Source organism: Aedes aegypti, chromosome 3 (genome assembly GCF_002204515.2).
Source record: "Aedes aegypti strain LVP_AGWG chromosome 3, AaegL5.0 Primary Assembly, whole genome shotgun sequence".
NCBI classification, from domain to species: domain Eukaryota; kingdom Metazoa; phylum Arthropoda; class Insecta; order Diptera; family Culicidae; genus Aedes; species Aedes aegypti.
Window position 1 is genome coordinate 379,923,833 of NC_035109.1, and position 20,815 is coordinate 379,944,647.

At 37.9% G+C, this 20,815-nt stretch overlaps 1 protein-coding gene across 5 annotated transcripts in view; it reads left to right on the forward strand.

Moving 5' to 3' along the window:
- The window catches only part of LOC5567467 (transmembrane channel-like protein 7), a 100,463-nt gene that overhangs the window by 24,731 nt on the left and 54,917 nt on the right, over positions 1-20,815 (forward strand). For 2 of the 5 annotated variants that reach the window (XM_021852787.1, XM_021852789.1), the window contains exon 2: positions 193-491. The exons of 1 other annotated variant lie outside the window; for it this stretch is intronic. The gene's annotated coding sequence lies outside the window, so the exon portion shown is untranslated. The remainder of the gene's footprint in view (positions 1-192; positions 492-20,815) is intronic. 2 more of the 5 variants (XM_021852788.1, XM_021852791.1) reach the window with 1 other exon arrangement.

A 20,815-nucleotide genomic window follows, 5' to 3' on the forward strand; every position in this document is an offset into this window, starting at 1 on the left:
TTGATTGGGCGAGATTTGCCACAATAAATCAGGTTTTGCAGCCAGCCAACCCACCTTCCTGTCCTCCAGCTATGCAAGGCAAGAGCTGCACTCATAATGCAGAATATGGTGTTCAGGGCGGGTTTCTGGAGCAAGATCAGGAATGCAAAATGAATTGATTTTTTTAATAATCGTAAAAATATATAAAACCAGTGATAAATTACAGTGGTAGGTGGCAGGCTGATAATAAAGCGGAAAATGTTGCACTAGCCGCAGGGCAGTGAAGTGTAGTGATCAAACAAGAACGTGAGTGAGAAGGGTACATATAGGGGAGAAGGTGGCAGGCAGACGTGAAGCTGTAGAAGGAGCCAAGCGCAGAATAAAACATACACACAATATAGGGCGCAGTCAGTGGAAGAGATTAGTTCCGTGTGCGGGCGGGACCTGAATGCTGAAAGCCAAAACACTCAAGACAACGTTTGCAGCCGTACTGGATAAATGAATATTCATATGTAAGTATATTAAATGGAGGCTGGAATTTGTCCATTGTCCTTTCTCATTGTTGCTTTAATTCAATGAAACGGGGTATGTTACGCGAGACACAGCATCCGCTGTTTAGTTATTGACCATGAATCAGGAAGGTATGGGCATACACTGAGGCAAAAAAACTTAATAATTTCTCAAGGAATAATTATGATCTGGCGCCACAACGATTATTGTTGAAATTCTTAAGGTTTACTTATGATTTTGGTGCAGAATTTCATTACTAAATTTCATAAGTCAGCCAATGGAAATCTGTAACCAATTTAATGAAAATTGCAAAATTTATTTATCAATTATTAATAATGTTTGCCTTTCATTTTAAGCGGGCTCAAAAATTGACATGTTTTGATAACATGTGACCTACTTTCGATCAACTTGTACCCAACATCGATAGCGGGGCAGTTCCTCTAGCGATTGCTAGAAAAATATTTCGAGTGATGGCTTTTAAATAATTCAAAGCTCTCACTTATGAAACTTATGATCCCATATTCGAAATGGTTAAGCGTTCAATGAAACCATCATTTGGCTGGTTCATAAGTCATGATTTATGGAAAACCTGAGTATTTTTGCCTCAGTGTATGTGATGAGCAACAAATGGAACTGAGTTGTGCTGTAAAAGTACTGCATTTGATACTTGGTATTACATTGCTCTATATTTCAATATCAAGTTAATATTTCTTAATGAAAATTGGTTTTCATGGCTACCCGATGGTCCTTACAACCCCATCTACACATACCATGATCACACAGTTACGAACAGTGGCGCGGAAAGTGGGTAGGACAGGTACTACGCATAAAAACATCTGGGTAGGACAGTCAAAGGATTGTTCTACTCACGATTCAACTAAAACAAAAAAAAACAATTTCAGCAAAACGCTGGAGAAATAAATTAAACTATTTATCATCTGTTCAATATATCAATGTCGCACTTCTTCTCATAGATAATGGAAGACACGATAAGAGTTTGTGCATGACCCCCAACAAGTTCTGGGTCGTGTGAAGAAAGTTTGAGAAGATCTACAATGAATATTTCGGAAACTAACTGTAAGCATTGTCACAATAAATTTCTTCAAAACTGATTTGCTGCTGAAAAAAATCGCTGAAGGAATTCTAATTAATTCTTGAAAACTGATTGATTAAAATTCCCTCTGTTGTTTTATGGCACTATTTATAAAATATTTAGAACAGATTGTGACGATTTGTTTTTCGATTTTTTTTCTTCAATCTCAATTCCCCATGGAGAAGTTTCAGGAATTGCCACAGTGATTTTAATTAGAAACTTTCAGGGTCTCCTAGAGAGACCTTTTCAGAAATACCTTTAGAGTTATCTCTACCAATTCTCCCAAAAATACTTCCAAAGGATGCCCACAAAAATTTCTCCAGAATTCGCCCCAAGAAATCCATGGGGACTGCAACGCTACTACCTTTTCTGAAATTATTATGTTTTTTTTTCCTAAACTATCCTAGAATTTTCACTAATCCTTTAACCGAATTCTCCAGTTGTTACTCTAGGAAATCTTTCAAAGATTTCTAAGGAATTTTTCCCGAGGAAACCCACAAAGGATTATTCCCAAACTTTTGAAAAACAGCCTGTTCATGTGGATTCCTTCACGAATTCATCCACGTTTCCTCCAAGGAATCCAATTTTTTTTTCTAGGGATTTATCAAGCATTACATCCAAGTATTAATTCTGCAAAAAAAAAAAATGGGGCCCAGATAGCCGTAGCGGTAAACGCGCAGGTATTCAGCATGACCATGCTGAGGGTCGTGGGTTCGAATCCCGCTGGTCGAGGATCTTTTCGTGATGGAAATTTTCTCGATTCCCTGGGCATAGAGTATCTTCGTACCTGCCACACGATATACACATGCAAAAATGGTCAATCGGCATAGAAAGCTCTCAGTTAATAACTGTGGAACTGCTCATAAGAACACTAATCTGAGAAGCAGGCTTTGTCCCAGTTGGAACGTAACGCCAGAAAGAAGAAGAAGAAGATTAATTCTGCAAACATTTCATCCAAACATTTCTTCATAAGTTTTTCAAAAACTTTCCATGTAATCACCAAAAGTTTATTTAAGATTTTAGTTAATACTAAAGAAATTTTCTTCGAATGTCCAGGAGTTCTTTCAGAGATACTTATTCATTAAGGATAACTTTAAAACTTTCACATGTTTTTCAGAGGTTACTTTAGGATGTTCTTTGAAAATATCCTACGGTAAAACATCTTGGCATTTCCCTGGAATAATTACTGAAAAAAAACCTTCAAAACATACTCTAGAAAATCACATAGAATTAGTGAAGGAATTTCTGTAGAAATCTTAGAAAGAATCTCTGGAGCAATTCCTTCTGCAATTCATCAGAGAAATCTTTAGTTGAAATCACAGGAAATCCTTAGAAATTTCTGGAGAAGTAATTGATTGAATTTTAGAAAATGTTTTGCCCAGGAATCTAGTCCCAGGGAAATCAATGGATGAATGACTGGATAAGATCTTGAAGAAATTAGCACAATCCTAGAAAAAATCTTAGAGTTTTTGGAGGAATTCCAATGATATCTGAAATGATCTAAAGAGAAAAAATAAATTTCTGTGGTACTCCTTGGGAAAATGCAGGTTGAATTCTTGAAGTATTCTAAACGAAATTCTTTGAAAAATTCCCTATGAATATTCGTGGAGAAATTCCTTACGAAATAAGTACTAAACGTACTCCTTTAGAAGTTTTCGGAGTAATATCTGAACGTACTTGAAATAATTCAAATGAAATTTTTAGAGAAAATAATGAAAAAAACATACACAATACTTGTCGTAATGTCACAAGAAATTCTCAAAAAAAAAACTCTTAGATCATAGATAAATATCTGCTCTGATGGTATGAAGAATCAAACTCTTTTCTCCTGACTCCTATTTTGTTTTCTTGGTTCATGTTCGGTCATTTTTCGGCCTTTTCAGCACTGTTTCGTCTGGTAGGATAAGTAGGCCATTATATTGTTCATCTCCTAGATGAAAAGTAGGCTGATATACAACGGAGTTGCAAAGCAAGCTTTTTTGTTTGTTGATCATCGTCTAAGATATTTTGGAAACGTTTTTGACACTGGTCTCACAATTATTAATTAAATAAGGCTTTGCGTAAAAATCAAATAAATTTAGCAAGCTAATTAAACAACATATTTCAGTGCATTCAACACCAAATGGTGAAGCAATACAGTTCTTGCACATTGTAATTATTGGAATAGCTACTAATATTGAAAATTTTCACTTATTTACACATCGTCTAAAACCAAATTTTATGATTCGGCAAAAAACCTGTCCACAAATATGAATCAATATGACCACCATATATGAATCAGCTGATTATTTCCATTTATTTTACAATAGATGTTGTAGGAGAACACTGCCTCGGGCATCATAAAGGATATGCAGCGGAAGACCGGAACCAGTTCCGAGAACTCAGGAAATGAATACTGATGACTTGATTCGAAATTGTACCATTTGGCAATTAAAGTTAAATTTTGCTAATCTTAGTCTTATCCTAGAGATTTGATTTTTTCGTCTTTGGTCAAGTTGGTTAGTATTTCAAGCCATTTTCGTTTTTTATTTTTTAATTATGCTGCTGAGAGTCAAAGTAAACATATATTTCTAGACTAGTATACTAGTAAGTCTGTTTATTTAGCCGTGAGCCAACAGTAGCCTGAAAGTTAATCCATATAAACGTAGGGCTATTAGAGGCAGAATACATATTTTAAGAACATGAAATTGCAATATTATTCAGTTACCCTCAGCTAATTACCAAGTTCGTAATTGGCTTGTTTAGGGGTATCAATTTTCTTACATATTCCGAATCTACGCTAAAAATTGAACTAGAATCCAAAGTTTCACAATTTTCCGTTACCTGGAACTATTTTTAAAACACGTTTGAAATTAGTATGGAAATCACTTTTGAATCACCCCTCGGCAAATTTTACTTCGGGACGAACTGTCATTGTGTAAATTGAAACGTCATTGAGTCAACGGATTGAAATTTTTGTTAAGCATTTATAATATCAATATTGAGATATTGGAGTGCAATAAAATCGTGTTATACTTAGAATGATGTGCTCTTACGATCAAGCTGCAACAAACTGTGAATTTTTCTTCACTAAACAACCCAATTAGTACGATGTGTTGCATTCATTCATGGTGAACAAAATCACATCAAATGTCAGACAAACGACATAGAAAATTGTGTCAAAAGCAAGGATAGTCAAAAGGTATCGGGGGGAAAATGAACACTTTCGTGGAGTTTAGAGAAAAATATACTATAAGTTAGTGTCAAACATGATGATGTATAGAAGAGCTCCACTTCTTTCACATTAGCAATAAAAATGTTCTAGGTTAGTTACTCTTCTCAAAAATTAGATTCTTCCACCACCTTGCTTATATTGGAGAGGACAAAAGAAGCAGAAGATTATGTTTTATACCATCAAACAGTTCATATACAATACAGATTTCACAAATTGCATGAACATTTTATGAATTATGCATATTGTTGGAAAATAAGGGGGTGTCAATTTCGCCCCGTGTGTTCATTATGCCCTTAATCACCTTACGTGCCACAAATGAGATCGCAAGTTATGACATATACCTGATATCAATACAAAAAAGGAGCGATGCAGACCGGCGCTTTTTTACTGGATAATTATGGTTCTTCTGCAGAAGCAAACAAGATCAGGAAGCACCTGGAAGAGCCCATTAGCCGTAGCAATTCATCATGACCATGTTGAGGGTCGTGCGTTTGAATTCCGCCGGTCTAAGATGTTTTCGAGTGGGAAAAAAAGACAATTTTTGATCAATGATCAATTAGAAAATAATGCTGTGGAAGAACTTAGTTGAATGAATGACAAAGTGGAAGAAATCATTTGAGAATCAGGCTATTTTCCAGTTGGTACGTAATGCCAGAAAAAAATAAGAAAAAGGAGGCGCATATCAAGTACGCCATAAATTCTTCAAAAGTCCTTTCCCTTGACACTGTTTCTGTTTCGTTCCTTCCAGACTTGACTGCAACAATTTATTCACCTTTATGGAATTGCACTACTTTGTCTGACATTCATAATTAATGAACGGCCCCAAAGCCATATCATGCACTTTTTGCACTCCCATCACAAAATCTGATTTTGAAAATTAATTATAAATGGGTATAACATTTAAAATTCATCAAGTTTGAACGCTGATTCGAAAATTGTGACAGGCGTGTTTATTTCCCACATTTTATGAATCAAGTATTTCACGCAAAAATCTCAGACAAACCTCTCATATTTCACATGTTTATCGTATAACCATGTTTATTTAATCCGTGAATGTTGTATGTAACTCATTCTCCTACAAATATGTTTGCATTAACCTTTTAAAACGTCACTTCTAAATAGCCGTCTACAGACGTGCTTCTCACGAAATTGACTAAAAATACATACTCATTGAAAACAACCAGAATTCATTGATTTATTTGGTTTAAACCGAAATCAAAAGACTTTTAACAGCGATTGAAATCATTAAAATGGTTAGACACATTGTGTAGCTTATAAGCAAAAATATTTCTGTGATGTTTTGTAATAAATTCCATTATAATTTTGTCTCTTAAAATCAGTTGATTCATAAATTGTGGGTGATTCAACTGTGCGGGATGACTGTACTGTGAATTTGGCGTTTTTATTTTGATGCCGATAATAGTTGAATGGTGCCGAAGCCGTAAATTACCCTATTAAAACATAAATGTGATAATTAAAAAAAGTTTTGCTTCGAAAACAGTGGCACAGTTATACTTTTATGGACTGTGCACAACTATCAAAATATCGTCGTTTTCCGTAAAAAACTATATCTTGATTCTAAATTCTTAATATTAGCAGTTCTATCTAGGGATATGGACCAGAAAGTCTTGGTTTTCCATAATTATGGAGCATTTCCACACACAGTAGGTTTCTGTCAATTTAAACATTGGACTTGAAATTTTCTTTTCCTACTGTTTATAATAGAGGAAGTGCACCAATTTTCGACCTATTCATACGATTTTGGCCTACTTTGTATGAACATTTGAAAATTGGCACAGAATTCTTGTGAGTCGAATATTAGTTTTCTTTCTCTAGAATTTTAACCCCTGTTTCCAGTGCCAATTCTGCTATTCCACTATGGGCAGTTCCCATGTAGAATAGCGAACAAAAATATGTTTGCCATCTCATGTCATAAAAATATGTTTTGTGATACACATTTGTTTGGTTTAAAAAAAAACAAGTTTTCGAGACAAACTTTTTAAGATGAAGATAAATCGAAGCTAAACCTCAAATTTTCAAGAGCACAAATCTGGAGAACCAAACACTCGTTTGAGCTGAAAACTTGATCAATTTTTCACCACCAGCTAGTGACCAAGTTTTCAGCTTAAACGGATGTTTGGTTCTCCAGATTTATGCTCTCGAAAATTTGAGGTTTGGCTTCGATTCATCTTCACCTTAATAGGCCCTATCTAAATCGCATTAATGAGTTTAGTTAGGCCACTTATGCGATATTCGATTATCCCCTGCTTTTTAAGCTGTAATTGTCGGAAAATTGTTAAAAATATTGAAAAAATAAAAAAGTCCAAGATTAAAACTGTAAATTCCTCTATTTTACATCTTTAAATACTCTTGGAAATAAATTTTAGAATGGAACAACTTGGGAGAAAAAAATATGGGATGTCTAAATTTTTAATAAATAAAATCAAATATATTTTTCCAATGTAGTCTTCACATTTACCCGAATTTAAGTACAAATTTTTATTTTCTTTTTTTAAATAGCTTTTTGAGTAAGTTTTCGATCAGTGTATGAAAATCTATATGAAAGTTTACGATTATGCAGTATATGTCATTCAACGTATGCTACGTGTTTGCACTGAATTCTTCACTTTCCTTAAAAACTCTAACTTTGACATTTTTTTTTCTTTTCGGAACATAACCACTGCGACCAATATTTGATATATTGTAGTATATCCCGTGTCCTTTGTTTAGTGCATGTCGTGTTACCTTATCACTATTGAGAAGTGATAAAGTATTCGGTTTTCTTACAGTTGTAATTCCTAACTTGATCGCAGGAAAGGATTCTAATTGAAAGGTTCCGCTATTTATATCCTTTGAAGAATATGGTGGGTACACTCTCCACAGGCGCACCCCTTTATCAGTCAAAATCGGATCCTTTGATAAAGCCAAGAAATTACACCAAGAAGATTACAACAATTTACAATTACAAGTAAGTAGATGAAAAAACCGAATTTAGTACTATACCATTTAATTCCACTAGAGTTTGTATCCTTTGACAGATACGCGTATTTCGACCTTAACTGTAAGGCCGTCTTCAGTGTCGTGTACTAGACTCGACTTCTACAGAAAATCTTACTCTCATATCTTAATAGAAGTGTTTACAATGTAACACGCATTGCAGAATTTGCTCTCTTTTGATGTTGAAGCACAATCAAAGCAAGCGAGAAAATCAATTTTTCTCGCTTGTTTACCGTTGGGGGTAGGTGTTTTACTTTACTGGCACGATAAACAATCCCAGAACTTCCGATAGCAATAGTGTCCCCCAGGTTTAGAGCTTGTTTAGAGGGGTTTTATCATGCACTGCTATCCCCCCGATCTGATTAAAGTTGTAGCAGTATTCGATAAACAGTCTCTCATAATGTGCTGCATATTATGACAGTTACAGAGAGCGATGCGTGAGAAATTCACTCATCTTTTTCAGGATTCAATCCCTGCTATGTAATGATGTAGAAGAAAAAACTATCAAAACAAGTAATTTATTTGATTATTGGCCACCTGATCGCCCTTAGTGATATTCCTCGTTATAATATACACTCAGGCAAATAGACTATCAAAATACATAGGAATCACTTATGAAAATTCGCCACAATAAATCGGGTTGAAGTTCATAGATTAGCCTCATGAAACCAAACTTTGAAAACAAAAATATGTTTTGCGGCAACCTGGAATCGATCCAAGGACTTTGCGTTCGTTAGACCCGTGCTTACACCACGCGCCTATCGATGCCTTGAAGTAAGTTGATGCTAAAACTATACATAAAGAGTTCGTATTGCAATAACCGTTCTACCTTTCATAAGGCAAAATGTATGAATTTTGATAGTTTAGTTCACAGCGTGCATGTAACGCATTGTTAACATACGACAAATCATTAATTAATTGGTAAAAAATCTTGGTTTTGCCCGCTGATCCATAAATTGTCACAATTTGATCCATTATTTGAAAAGTGATCCATATAGTGTTTTTTCAGCAATTGCAAAAACTTTGATTTTTTGTGAAATCCCCATGAAATATTACACACCAAATCGTTTACTAAGCAAAGTTCCAATGTAAAATGGGACGTTAAGTATTTTTACTTTTTTTGTTTACTTCTTCTTCTTCTAGGCATTACGTCCTCACTGGAACAGAGCATGCTTCTCAGCTTAGTGTTCAATGACCACTTCCACAATTATTCACTGAGAGCTTTCTTTGCCAAATTTGCCATTTTCGCATTCGCATATCGTGTGGCAGGTACGATGATACTACTCTATGCGCAGGGAATTTACGTTACAAAAGATCCTGGACCGACCGGGAATCGAACCCAGATACCTTCAGGATGGTTTTGCTTTGTAGCTGCGGACTCCAACGACTAGGCCAAAGAAGGACCCTAATGTGTTGCGTAAAATTTGAATTTCTTGATGAAACTCCCTCCTTGACAACTGTATAGAATATTTCTAAACATTCAAGAAATAGGTAACTCAGGCCAATCTCCATGGAATGAAATAATAGAATCTGTTGTCTATAGTTTACTCTTTCACCTCTGCTGTTGATAAGTCACAACCGGCGCGCCACACCAGTCGTAAAATTGTCGTAATAGCTTTAGCAACAATCACATATGCTTTCCAAAAAAAAATCAACCACTGCGTGCTAAAAATGATTCACATGGACGAATAAGTTCGCCTGTGTCATCACCGCAGCCGCCGCCGAGAGATCATTCAATTGATCAGGCCCACGCGCTGATTCAGAGCGCTTCACGCAACGAATTAACAGTCGTTAGTGCGATCACAGACGGTAACGGTCAACGTCCCTCTGTCGCATCCATTCGACTCGAAAGTTCCATCCGATATCTACCACAGAAAATTCAATTTCAAGATTTCGACCATATGACGTGACTAAGACCGGCCGATTGACTGGATAATGAAAGGCAATGCTGAGGCGCAACCTACCACATGCGGAAACCTATTGCGAGCACTTTTTTGATTATGATGACGACGGCGATTTGTTGAATTATTCAAGTTTCAAATCGACAAAAAAAAGTCTCCAGCCACGCATCGCATAAGCTGGTTACCGGTCGAATCGAATGTGAGGAAGAAAGCATAGCAAGTAAAAATGAGCAACGGCTTCGATAAGTAATAAGAGTGGGCGCCTTGAAAAATTCCTTTGTTTTTTTTTTTTGTTTTGCTCGGGAATCGTACCGACCGTATGATCACCCATTAGTTCACGCAGGAAATCGCGTATCAAAATGTGCGGTGTAGGTGATTTGATACTCCTTGTTCAACAAAGAGCCAACCACGCAAACCACAAAGAGAACACACTCTGGTTCTGTGTTCTCGAATGGTGTCGGTTTATAGCATACAAATGGCAGTTATTAAAATCTACTCCGGTTGAGTCGCATGTAAGGTGGATGAATCGGGGCATCAACTTGCAACAACACAAGTTGGAGAATGCCAGTAAGACGAACATTTGGTTTTGAGCTCGGGGATCCTACTTAACTACTTTTACTAGCCTCGCAAAGCGGAGTACATGTAGTTATTGATCCCTCTACAAAGTGTTACGGATCACAGACATCTCTTTTGTGTGTCAAATTTATCAATTAGAAAGTAGGTTTTGATTACAATTTTCTAGATCTGAATCTATCTTCAAAATTAGATTTATTTTGATATTCCTAAATCTAAATTGAAATATTTTCATCAATTTCGAGTACAGCTATTTAATTGTTCTGAGATCTTTGACAGGTATTCATAAATATTGATTATAAGCAAATCCAGTTTTTGTGGTCCGTGAGATGTTTGTAGGACTTCGAAGGGGATCGCAACTTCGGAAAGGTTGATAATCACTGGCAAATACGATGATATCACTGCCCATACTCGCAATACAGTCCCATTAGGAAAATCATCATGTCGAGAAAAACGCTTCTAAACATAAAATAAAAGGTTTTCGTTTCACCGTTGCTGACAGTAATAAATCGTGGTGGCATTACTCAACACATTATCATTGTAGTATAATAATACCTTCAGGAATTACAATACAGTTAAAAAGGCTGTTTTCCATACCTTAATCTAAGATTCAATCCAATGGGACTCGTTATCCGAGTATTTTTCTTGCCAAACACAAATATACCCGCATACCAGTCCCATTACGGGGTACTGGCTTACTATGTTTTTACGCACCTTGACACATTCGTTTTCAAGTTTACAATAGATTCCACGCTATATCCAAGGAATTTTCCTAACTGCAAGTGCTAAGTATATTTGGATTACAAATGCGCTTCAAAGTTATTGTAACAGTGGTAACAGTGATCGTGTTGAAGACTATCCTGGATTTTATTTAACTGCAGAACATGTTATTTACTTTTGCTGGCGCTACGTCTTTCAAGACATGCCTGCGCCACAATGTTACGCCAACTAATTCGGTCCATGGGTGCTAACCTCCAATTCCTCGATCGTCCCACACTTCCAAGATCCTGCTCCACTTGGTCAAACCACCTAGCTCGTTGCGCTCCCCTTCGTCTTGTACCGGCCGGATTTGAGTTGAACACCATTTTTGCGGGATTGTTGTCCGGCATTCTCACAACGTGTCCCGCCCATCGTACCCTTCCAGCTTTGGCGACTTTCGTGATACTGGGTTCACCGTAGAGTTGCGCAAGCTCGTAGTTCATTCTTCTCCTCCATACGCCGTTCTCACATACTCCCCCGAAGATCGTCCTAAGCACACGTCGTTCAAAAACTTCTAGCGCTTGCAGGTCCTCTTCGAGCATTGTCCACGTCTCATGCCCCCTAGAGGACTACCGGTCTTATTAGCGTCTTGGAACACTTAGTACGGAAGTGAAGTTTACCAGACCGCAAGGTCTTGTGGAGTCCATAGTAAGAATTCGTCCACCACCTCGAACTCATCCCCGTCGATCGTCACGCGTCTGCCTATGCGAGCTCTATCGCGCTCGGTTCCTCCAGCCAGCAGATATTTCGTCTTCGACGTATTTACTTTCAATCCAACCCGACCTGCTTCACGTTTCAGCCTGGTATACTGTTCAGCAACCACCTGGAACGTTCTTCCGACAATGTCCACGTCGTCAGCGAAACAAATGAACCGGCTGGATTTTTTGAAGATCGTGCCCCGCATGTTGAAACCTGCCCGTTTCATAACACCTTCTAGCGCAATATTGAACAGGAGGCAGGAAAGACCATCGCCTTGTCGAAGTCCTTTGCGTGTTTCAAACAGGTCCGATAATGCACCCGATATCTTCACACAGCACTGTACACTATCCATCGTTGCTTTGATCAGTCTAGTCAGTTTCCCGGGAAAACCGTTCTCGTCCATAATCTTCCATAGCTCTTCGCGGTCGATGGTATCATAGGCCGCTTTGAAATCGATGAATAGGTGGTGCGTAGGGACTTGATATTCGCGACACTTTTGGAGGATCTGCCGCAACATAAAGATTTGGTCTGTCGTCGATCGCCCGTCCACAAAACCGGCTTGATAACTTCCAACAAATCTGCTTGCCAGTGGCGATAGACGGCGGAAGATGATCTGGGAAAGCACTTTATAGGCTGCATTAAGAATGGTGATCACTCGATAGTTCTCACATTCTAACTTGTCACCCTTTTTGTATATTGGGTATATTATTCCCTCCTTCCACTCCTCCGGTAGCTGTTCTGTATCCCAGATCCTGGCTATCAATCGGTGCAGACAAGTGGCCAACCTGTCCGGGCCCATTTTAATAAGTTCCGCTCCAATACCATCCTTTCCAGCTGCTTTGTTGTTCTTGAGCTGTTTGATAGCATCCTTAACTTCACCTATTGTGGGAGTTGGCACGTCTCCCTCATCCGCCGTACTGATGAAGCCATTCCTCCTGCTGTCTTGATATTCCTCCTCTGCGCCGTTTAGGTGTTCATCGTAGTGCTGCTTCCACCTTTCAATCATCTCACGTTCGTCCGTCAAGATACCTCCATCCTTATCCCGGCACATTTCGGCTCGCGGCACAAAGCCTTTGCGGGATGCATTTAGTATCTTGTAGAACTTACGTGTTTCTTGAGAACGATACAACTGCTCCATCTCTTCGCACTCCAACTCTTCCAGGTGGCGCTTTTTATCCCGGAATAGATGGGTTTGCTGTCTTCGCTTCTGTTTGTATCGTTCCACGTTTTGACGGGTGCCTTGCTGCAGCATCATCGCCCGCGCTGCATTCTTCTCGTCCAAAACCGTCTGACACTCCTCGTCGAACCAACCGTTCCGTTGATTAGCTTCCACGAACCCAATGGCACCATCCGCTGCGTTGTTTATGGCTGCTTTGAGACTACTCCAGCAGTCCTCAAGAGGGGCTTCGGTGAGCTCTCCCTCTTCCGGCAACGCTGCCTCAAGGCTTTGCGCGTATTCAGTTGCGACTTCGGGTTGCTTGAGTCGCTCCAGATCGTACCGTGGCGGGCGTCGGTACCGAATGTTGTTCACAACGGAGAGTCGTTGGCGCTCTTTAACCGTCACAAGGTAGTGGTCCGAATCGATGTTTGCGCCGCGATAGGTTCTGACGTCGATAATGTTCGAGAAGTGCCTTCCATCAATCAAAACGTGGTCGATTTGTGATTCAGTCTGTTGGGGTGATCTCCAGGTGTACCGATACGGGAGGCTGTGCTGGAAGTAGGTACTACGTATGGCCATGTTTTTGGAGGCGGCGAAATCAATCAGTCTAAGGCCGTTTTCGTTCGTAAGCTGGTGAGCGCTGAACTTCCCTATAATCGGTCTAAATTCCTCCTCATGGCCAACCTGAGCGTTGAGATCTCCGATAACGATTTTGACATCATGGCTTGGGCAGCCGTCGTATTCACGTTCCAGCTGCGCGTAGAAAGCGTCCTTATCGTCATCGTCACTTGCTAGGTGAGGGCTGTGCACGTTGATTATGCTGATATTGAAGAAACGGCCTTTGATCCTCAACTTGCACATTCTGTTGTCGATTGGCCACCACCCAATCACGCGCCTCTGCATTTCGCCCATCACGATAAAAGCTGTGCCCAGCTCATGTCTATTGCCGCAGCTCTGGTAGATGGTATAACCATCCCTATACGTATGTACCGTCGACCCTTTCCAGCAAACCTCCTGCAGCGCTACGATGTCGAACTTGCGGACCCTCAATAATTCGGAAAGAATGCGGGTACTTCCCAAGAAATTGAGAGACCAGAACATGTTCTGGTCGGCAAATTTAGAAAGTTAATTGAATGCACCACGGGGATGTTGGTTTCAAGCTGAGAGTTTCAAGCAAAGCAAGAAAGCAATTGTCGGTCAGTATGAAGACGGCATACCTATTGAAGATTTCTTAGATCTTATCCACAATAATCCTGCTGTATGCCATTTTTTAGATGTTGCATGTACCTACTTAGGGAGACTGTGGAAACTCTGGCTGGCCAAAAAAGTCAACCCTATTTCATGCCAAAAGATAAGCCTGCCGGAGAGTCCGGTAATGATTGACCGGAGTACAATAATAGTGAGAGCAGTAGCATTGACTTAAAGGGAAACCATTTTGACTATTTTTGATGTAGAGGCTCGCAAGCACACATTTCGAGATGTGGTTCTACCACATCGCAACAGAACTCATTCTGGGAAAACTTTAATAACACGTAAGAATAGATATTTTACATGAATAGACATTGAAATTTGTATTATTTCCCCATTTAATAAAAACAATACGATGCAGAATTACAAAACTTATAACAGGGCCAGGTTTGCTTCAACTTCTTTGTAACCCAGTAAACACACCATCGTATATGATGGTATATAGGAGTACAAAGGTGGAGGCGATATACGTACATCTTGCATGCAGCCTTATGGCGCATGTACGTATATCGCCTCCACTTGTGTACTCTAATGCGCATTCGTATACGAGTTTGTGTTTACTGGGAATTCACTAATGGGACTATAATGCGGGTACTTTCAACATGGGACGCACATGATTTGGTATTTTTTTCGCATTTTGTTTATACAAAAATAAAATTTTAAGCATGATTTCATAAAATACATGAAATATAAACACCATTCATGAAGTTAACTAAAAAATGGTTAAAATTCATATGGGACTGTTATGCGAGTATGGGCAGATCACAACATCAAAATTAGTTTTCATTTAGTTCTTATTCCCTTCTCCACTTGGTCGAGTCTCCTAGCCAGAGGAGAACCTCTGCGCCAGATTCGAGTCAAACACCGTTTTTCCTGGCTTTTTGTTCGGCATTCTCACAACATGCCCCGCCCATTGTATCCTTTCAACCTTAGCGACTTTCTATGGACACTGAGGTCAGCTTGTGATTCGTCGATGTTCTTCCACGAATCAAATGGCTCTCATTCGTACTATGAACGACCAGCAAGGTTGCGATCTTGCTCAACAATATTGATACTTCAAAATAAATTACCAATAGTGCAAATGCTTCCAATATATTGCTACTATATAGTCGACAGTGGTATAATTGCATTTTACGTAAAAATCTGAATCATGTCATATGTGCGTACGTTTCGAAATTGTTTCTTCGTAAGGGCCCCTCCAAAATTAATAGCAATTTCAGTGTCGAAATTGTCTGTACGAAATTTGCGACTCGTGCAGCAACCCGTCAGCTGTTGCCGCCTGTTGGATTGAATTTTTCTCTTGCGCTCAAGGAGATGCCAATTTGCGAAGCGAAACGAGAACAAAATTGCTGCTTCTCTACTGACTGACGATGGCGCTTTTCTGTTTCGAGCCATCGACAAAACGAGATGATAATGAAAGTACAACCGACCCAAAAATAGAATTCTCATCATGGTTGAAGTATACTGAGACGACGACGACGACGACGATCACTGGCATTGAGTGGAAATGGACGAGAACACTGCTAAACCAACTGACACCGTCGTAATCCGCGTTGCTGTTTAACGAGCAGCTTCCGCTATATGGTGGGGTTAAAAATTGGCTGATCTTGATAGGAACAACTATGTTTCCATATAACGGACCACCACGGGTGAGGATTGATTTTCAGAAGTTTCTCAAAACCAATAATTGTGCTTTTTCAATTTAAAGCACATAATGAGAGAAAGTTTAGAATTTGAGCCTAAGTATTAAAATTTAGGGGTGGCGCAAGTGATTTAAGATAAATCTTCAAGCTACAAAATACACTTTTCTACATGCAATTCAAATGGAAATGACCCATGATAGTGTTTTGAAAATTTTCAAGGAATAAGCCGCACCCTGATCACCAGTCATGGGAAAATATGTTTCCGTCATATTTTCCGAAACGAAAGTCCAAGAACCGACGCCGAGTGGCTTGTTTTCGCTTCTCCGGGCCGTTCCTGTTGACATTGAAACCGTCCGCGAGGAGAGTCAGCTCAACAACCTACTTCGAAAATTGTATCAAAATTCGATTATGACGTGCGAGACGACGCAAAATTGTTTTCCCATGCCGTGCCCCATTAACACTTCAAGATCCAACGATTTATAGGTACTGCACTTTTTGAAAGCAGAATTGTGCACTTTTCAAGACGCGTGCCTGCCAGTTTTGTTTATCAAGGTATGGCAAGCGTATGCAAAATTTGTACTTCTTTTTGTGTGGTTTTCGAGGTTTTGTACACATCAGCCAATCATTGCCAAAAGGCACCACATGGGCGGATGTTTTATTTACAAACAGTTTGCGTTTCGCTTGAAAACGATTGTGAGTTGAGAATAACTAGAGGGAAGTAACAGCCTTTGGAGTGTTACTTGAATTGATGATCCATCGATTTCTCTGTATTAATAGTTTGGCGATAGATTGGTTGAGTATTTATTTTCCGAACTCTGTGTCATAGTACGAATGATCTAAATAAGTTGGAGTGTTACACTTCCTCTTCTACCTTCTTGCGTTAGGTCTCAATTTGAACATCTCATCGCGATTTTTTTAATTCCTTTATTAGTATCATTTCGAACAATATACTTTTTTGGAAGCATTAGGAGAAATCTTCCGTTTTTGCCAATATAAAGAAAAAATATCCAAACTTTTTCGCTATCTAACTACAGATCACACGCACATTGCGTCTTCTTGACAATTTTGTAGGTGAATTCCGGCGCGTATTTTCTTCGTATTTTCTTTGTTCACCGGAATTCACCTACTAAGGTAACTCAGGTAAGTCAGATTTGAAAATATTGTATAGCGTTCGCCCCAAAATGCTGGCTTGAGGAACACCAGCTATTACAAGAAATCTTTCAGACTTGGAGTTCTGATAATTAACCTGAAGTGTTCTATTTGATAACTTTGGATTATTCTAACAATGTGTGTGGGAAAATTGAAGTTTTTTTATTTTACAATCAAGCCTTCATGTCAAAGACTGTCGAATGCTTTTATTTTCTAGAAAAGCAAGACCAAGTCTTCAGATTTGTGGGAACGAGGCATATTTTTTACACGTAAAGTTAATGAATGATCAAATGTCCATGGCGGCATCCGAACTGTCCTTCACAAAAAAAGAATTTTCGTTGATGTGGACCATCGTTCTTTTCAAAATGACCTTTTCAAAAAGTTTACTGATGGAGGATAACAAACTGATTGGACGATAGCTAGAGAAGCTTCTGTAGGATTTTTGTCTGGTTTTAAAACTGGTACAACCTTAGCACGTCAGGAAAATATGCCAACTAAAAACATTTGTTACATATATCAACTAAGAATAATAAGCTACTTTCTGGAATTCCATCATTACCAGGGGCTTTCATTATTTTTATTTTTTTATATAATATTTGCTTACTTCTTCCAAATTAGTATCTCCTGAGTCTTTGATTTTCTATTAGACTAGTATAAATTCCAAATTTCCAAGTTTTGAGCTTTTTCGCAATTAGTTAGTAAAAACTTGTTTTTCTCTTGCAATGCCGGTATTGGCTTCTGAAGTCTTTTCAAAATTTTAGATAATTTACAAAAGGGCTTAGAGCCAGGGTCCAATTGAGAAATTTCATTTTCCAAATTTTTGTTTATTTATTGTGAAAAACGTTTTTTATTTCTTTCTGCAGATTCTGCCATATAATTTTCATAGCAGGATCGTGAGTGCGTTCAATTGCATTCTCCTCACATTTTAAAGGCGGATCTAGAGTTTAAGATCATTGTCTATGATCACGGATTTAAATTTTACTTCACACTTTGGAATTGCAATGCCCCTGGCTTCAACAATGGAATTTGTTAAAGTTTCAAGAGTATTGTCAATATTAAATTTTGTTTGTAGAGAATTGTTAACATCAAGTTTACTATTGATATATTTATGTTTCATATATATTCCAGCCGGCTCAAAAATAATTGAAAGTGGAGCTGATAGGATTAAGAATCGTTGCATGAAATATTTGAAATTTAACAGGGACATGATCGTAATCAAAATCAGCATGAGTAACCAGTTGATTACAAAGATGACTAGAGTCGGTTAAGACCAAATCAGTCGTAGAAGGGTTTCTAGAAGAGGAAAAACAAGTAACAAGGCTATTAAATTGAGAAATATCCTGAAGAGTACTCATCAAATAAAATCCTACCGTTGGAATTACTCTGCGAATTATTCCATGACCGATGTTTGGCATTAAAGTTGCCCAGAGCATTGAAAAGGCAAATAGGCAGCTATGAATTTAAACAGCTATTCCTCGTTTCCATTAAAAGAACGAGCATCTCCATGGGATTTCATGCCAACTCGACAAAGGGATTGGCAGTACCCCTTCAGAATTCAATGAAATTTTCTGGGTGTGAAGACGATGTGAAACTAAGATACTTAACATACTTTGTTTTTTAAAATCGATCTAGACTAACATTTGTAAAGGGTCAAAGTTTTTTTTTTACTTTTTTTTATAAACCCGTATAACTCGAAAACGGTAAGACCTACAAAAAAGTGTTGTATGGGGGACTGTCGTGAAATTTCTTCAAATTTTAGAGAAAAATATTGAAAAAATAAAAACACATTTTCTACACTGAAAAAAAAAATATATTCAAAACATTAAAGTCGATTAAAAAAAAACGGCCATTTCAGATTTTGATCATCCTTAAGCAAAAAGTTTCGTAATTAAATTTACTAAAAGTCGTCCATACATTGCAAATTGGGCATATTTTAATCTAATCTAATCTAAGCACTTACACAGCCAATATTGAAAAGCATCCTGGAAATACCTAAAATTATTCAGGTATTTTCTTGTCAGCATTAATATTTGCAAAATATAAGCGATATGATACAAATATTAAAATGGCCAGGCCCACTGTGTAGACTTTGGGGTTGAAGATAATTGAAAACAATCATGACGATCAGGTTATTCACGCATGAATAAACTGATAGCCAAAATGTTTTCAACTAATTAAAGAATGAAACGGGGACAACCGTACCAACCGTTTCAATTCAGGGTTATAGGTATAGTCGTTGGGAGTGGCGCTGCTAAGAAAGTTAATGCACACTCCTTGTTGTTCTCCTGGGTTGGGACATAGGCATTTCCTCCTCATGTCCTGGCCCTAGAGCCTTAGTTTAAGCGGCTTTGCTCGCTCTCTGAAACGAACTGTCTCCCATAAATTTAAAAACAAATGCGCAAAACAATTAAAGTATAGAAGAACAAATAAAGTTTAAAATGGAAATCTCTCATCAAATTCCTCAATTAGCGTTTACAATCGAAAGGCATTGGTGCAGCTACAGAAGCCTTCTGATGAAGTTTAAACTGCAGCACCAGTAGCGGAACCTTTCTTGATAGGTAATTTCGGTCCCTTCTGTGGTTAGCTTCACTTCAACACTGAATTCAAATTCCAAGTAACTGCAATCGCGAGCCTTCGCAATCTTCATGACATTCAGCTCCAAAATTTACAGCCCATCTTTCATTTTTCGCTCACTCGTAACTGAGGACGGGAAAATCATATGCTTTCCTTTCAACTTCTATCGCACACTGCATTGAAAATTTCCGAACAAAGAAACTTATCGTACACGATTTACTACTTTTTTACTTGACAAACGCCTAACTTCACTACCACTTCATGCTTGTACGCAACCCGTACGTTGATCGGCCGATTAGAAATTATCAGAGAACGAACAAAATCGTGACAGAAAACGAAACGCAGCCAACCTCGCGCACAGCTTGCTGCGATCTCCACATTGCAAATTGGGCATATTTTAGGGAAAAAAGTTTTTCTAACATCGAATTTTTTAAGTCCCAATTTTTTTTTATTATTTTCATAAACCCGTATAACTCAAAAACGGTAAGACCTACAAAAAAGTGTTGTATGGGGGACTGTCGTGAAATTTCTTCAAGTTTTAGAGAAAAATATTGAAAAAATAAAAACACATTTTAAATAGTCGCTTTAAATAGTCTAGTATGATCATAATTTCAAGTGATAAATGAGTTTTATTCACAAAATAGATCATATTTGTTTTATTGGGAGTAGTTCAAAGAAATAAAACGGAATCATACAGAGTTTTTTTAAAATTAAACTCAATTGATCTCGCACCAAACCGCTTATGAGAAAATCAACTCCGTCTAACAATCGACTTTTAGTAAATTTAATTACGAAACTTTTTGCTTAAGGATGATCAAAATCTAAAGTGGCCGTATTTTTTTAAAATGACTTTAAAGTTTTGAATCATTTTTTTTTTCAGTGTACAAAATGTTCTTTATTTTTTCAATATTTTTTTCTAAAACTTGAAGAAATTTCACGACAGTCCCCCATACAACACTTTTTTGTAGGTCTTACCGTTTTTGAGTTATACGGATTTATAAAAAAAGTAAAAAAAAAACTGACCCTTTCCAAATGTTAGTCTAGATCGATTTTGAAAAAAACAAAATATGCAAAGTATCTTAGTTTCACATACTTTTGACATCCAGAAAGTTTCATTGAATTCTGAAGGGGTGCTGCCAATCGCGTGTCGAGTTGGCGTGAAATCCGTCCCATTCAAAATATTTGAAAAAATATTCAGATCCATTAAAGAAACGTAATCCAATAACAGTTTTATTAGTAAATTTTACACCAACTTGGACTGCTTCAGCCATTGGGTGGTAAAAAAAATCAAAATCAGAGGGAGACATGTTACTAGAA